The 3,408-nt window shown below is 49.6% G+C and overlaps 1 long non-coding RNA gene across 1 annotated transcript in view; it reads left to right on the top strand.

The window, feature by feature from the left end:
* The first annotated feature begins 2,644 nt into the window (after positions 1-2,644).
* The window catches only part of LOC105000302, a 6,595-nt gene continuing 5,831 nt past the window's right edge, over positions 2,645-3,408 (top strand). The window contains exon 1 of the long non-coding RNA XR_826716.1: positions 2,645-2,845. This is a non-coding gene — a long non-coding RNA (uncharacterized LOC105000302). The remainder of the gene's footprint in view (positions 2,846-3,408) is intronic.

The following is a 3,408-nucleotide window of genomic DNA, read 5'->3' as shown; positions in this document are numbered from 1 at the left end:
AGCGGCTCTTGTTGGGATCTAGACCTGAGGTCAGCAAACTTTTTCTTAAAGGGCCCGAATGTGACACCTCCCGGTTTTGCGGGTCAGGAGCAAAAGGAGGATCTTATGTAGGTCATTCTATGACCATTTAAAATTTAACTGAAGGTTAAACAAAAACAGCACCCTACCTAGCTTGCTGTTGTTCAGTCTCTAAGTCACGTCCTACCCTGCGGCCTCACGGACTGCAGCATGCCAGGCCCCTCTGTCCTCCGCTGTCTCTTGGAGTTTGTTCAAATTCATGTCCATTGAGTTGGTGATGCCATCCAACCAACTCATCCTCTGTCGCCCCCTTCACCTCCTGCCTTCAGTCTTTCCCAGCATCAGGGTCTTTTCCAGCTCTTCACATTAGGTGGCCAAAGTATTGGAGCTTCAGCTTCAGCATCAGTCCTTCAGTGAATATTCAGGGTTGATTTCCTTTAGGATGGACTGGTTGGATCTCCTTGCAGTTCAAGGGACTCTTAAGAGTCTTCTCCAACACCACACTTCAAAAGCGTCAATTCATGCAGGTAATAGGCTGAAATTGCCCTTTGGGCTGTAATTTGCTGACCCCTGATGCAGTATGCAAACTGTGATGAATAATTGCTGTTTCCTGCCTGACAAATACTTACAGAGACGGGATTGTGTGCCTGACACCATCCTAGATGGTTGGGGCACCACTGTCAAGCAAACAAAACAAAGTCAAACACAGATTGTGGTACTTCCCTGGTAGTCTAGTGGTTAAGACTTCACCTTCCAATGCAGGGGATATGAGTTTGAACCCTGATCGAGGAACTAAGATCCCACATGCCTCTTGGCTAAAAAAAACAGAATACAAAAAAACAACAGAAGCATTATTGGAACAAATTCAATAAAGACTAAAAATGGTCCACATCAAAAAAGAAAAAAAGCCTAAAACCAGACTATGTCCTTAGGGATTCACTTTCCAGTGGGGATGATAGATTTATAAAAAGATCACTGGAAGAGAAGATCCTGGGTAAGTGCAGAGGAGCAGACGTTCACAGAGACAGTTGCAAATGGCATTCAGACCAGCTACGGGATGTCTGGAGGATGTGTGTGTGCGCGCGCACGTGCAAATGCAAAAGAGAGAGAGAGCATGCCATATGTGACCATTTCAGCTTCAATTAATGAAATGCCAATTCATTTTCCATTTCAACCAATTAAAGTTACATGCAATTAAACAACAAAATTAGTTGATAATTAAAATTTAAAAATACAAATTCCATTGCTCATTTGTACTAGCCAAAGTTCCAAGACAATGAACGGCCACCTGCAGCTCGTGGCCGCCATATTGCAGAGAGGCGGAGGGAGAGGACAGGCAGGGGCAAGAGGGGAGAGGGGAAAACCTTCCAGTGCAGAGGACGGCCAGGCTGAGTCTGTAGGGCCTTATGGCTGAAGCTGACGCAGGGGAGCAGAGAGAGCAGGGTGAGGGGAAATGTGGGCAAGGACGTGGAGGCGGGGAAGAGCATGGGTTCCAAGAGCAGCCATGCAAGCCAAGTAGAGCAGTCGCAGAGCGGGCCATGCCTTCTGGACTCCTGGTGGAAGGGCTCACCAAGGGGCCCACCCACGTGCCAGGGACTTGGGGTCCGGGACCAAACACGGCCTGAGGTGCACGCAGTGTGCGTGCATCATTACGGGAGAGTTCCGTGATGCCCAAGGCCACAGACAGAGAAGATGGGCCTCCATTTAAATGGAAGCAGGTGTGTTCATGACCCCAAAGCATCCTGTTTGTCACTGATGACACGGAGCCACCCAGACGCCACGGCTGTCCCTCCAGTGGGTCTGCTGGGGCTATGTCAGGACCGGTGGTGCCCCAGGCCCTGAGCCACATGGGGCCATTTCAAGCTGCGGCGAATAATGTCCGGTGACATTTAACTTGCTACTCTCCTCTTTCACCTTCACAAAGAGGCTCTTTAGGATATTCACTGGAAGGACTGATACTGAAGATGAAGCTCCCACATTTTGGCCACCTGATGCAAAGACCCGACTCACTGGAAAAGACCCTGATACTGGGAAGAATTGAAGGCAGGAGGAGAAGGGGATGACAGAGGATGAGATGGTTGGATGGCATCACCGACTCAATGGACATGAGTTTGAGCAAACTCCAGGAGATTGTGAAGGACAGGGAAGCCTGGCGGGCTGCAGTCCACAGGGTTGCAGAGTCGGACACGACTGAGCGACTGAATGACAACAGCAGCAACATTTAACTTCCAGTTGCCCGATGTCACGAGCACCATTTCAAGTGCCCAAAGTCTCCACGTGATCCATGGCAAACCATGTTGGATGGCACAGATGTAGAACCACCCCTTTGTTGCAGAAAGTCCTACCGGGCCAGACTGACCTAGAGGACATGATCTCTGTTCCTAGCTTGGCTTGGGAAAGCATTTAGACCCCCCCACTCACAAAAAAAAAGAAAAAGAAATAAAGAAAACCCAGCTCTTCTTTACAAACAGGCCGTCCCTCGCAATGTGGGAATGTCAGGGCCTCTCGGTGAAGTGAGCAAGAGAGAAGAGAAACAAGATGCAGCTGAGGTGGGGACGCTGTGTTTTCTCCGATATTACTAAGCAACCGTGTCCTAAAATCTCCGGAGCCAGCGACAGAACTTTGTTTACCAGGAAGAAAGCACTTGAAAAGGAGAATATTTGGCGGAAATGCGCTTTGGGATTAGCAGGTTTTTTTCTTTTTTCTTTCTTTCTTTCTTTTTTTTTCTTTTAATGCTGTTTTGTTTCTCTTCTGGGTTGTTCAAGGTACTGACCTAGCACTCAGCGCTCTTTGCCAAGAAACTCTTTCCCTGCCTAATTAGCCTGAGGTATTGTTCGGGGGGTTCTGGGAAGGGTGGGGAGGGGGCGAGGCGGCGGGAGGGAGGCAGGACCAATGAGGAGCTGCAGGGAGCCAGCGGGGAGGCGGGGAGGCCCGGCTGGTCATTAGATGCCAAGGTCTTGAAAATCCCTCTGTAATTAATTTTCTCCTGCATTAATTAGAGAAATGTTGGAACGGTCGGGAGAGGGAGGGATTTGTTGCCCCTGGGCTTCTTTTCAGGGCGACTTAAGGGAAAGATGGTAATCTGTTGGAGAGCTGGCCGTGTCCAGGGTTTTCAGGAGACTCTGTTGCCTGTGGGAGGAGAAACCACTTTAAATCAGGGGTTGCGGGGAGGCTCGGGCTTGATGTTAACTTGGGCTGGAGAATGGGACACACCTCTTCAGAAGCCGGGAGCCTGTGTGTGTACGCATACTCACGCCACTGCTTCTCAAACATTCGCCCACGGATTCTGAATGCTCGCAAACTCAGCAGAACTCTCCAGAAAGAACTGCATTGCCCCTCTCGCTCCCTCACCCCCAGCCTCACAACTGGTCCCACTCATGTAGGAATTAG

The sequence above is a fragment of the Bison bison genome, unplaced genomic scaffold (assembly GCF_000754665.1).
Source record: "Bison bison bison isolate TAMUID 2011002044 unplaced genomic scaffold, Bison_UMD1.0 scf7180017864371, whole genome shotgun sequence".
NCBI lineage: Eukaryota > Metazoa > Chordata > Mammalia > Artiodactyla > Bovidae > Bison > Bison bison.
The sequence above is the reverse complement of the archived record's forward strand: the minus strand, read 5'-3'. Positions and strand labels throughout refer to the sequence as shown.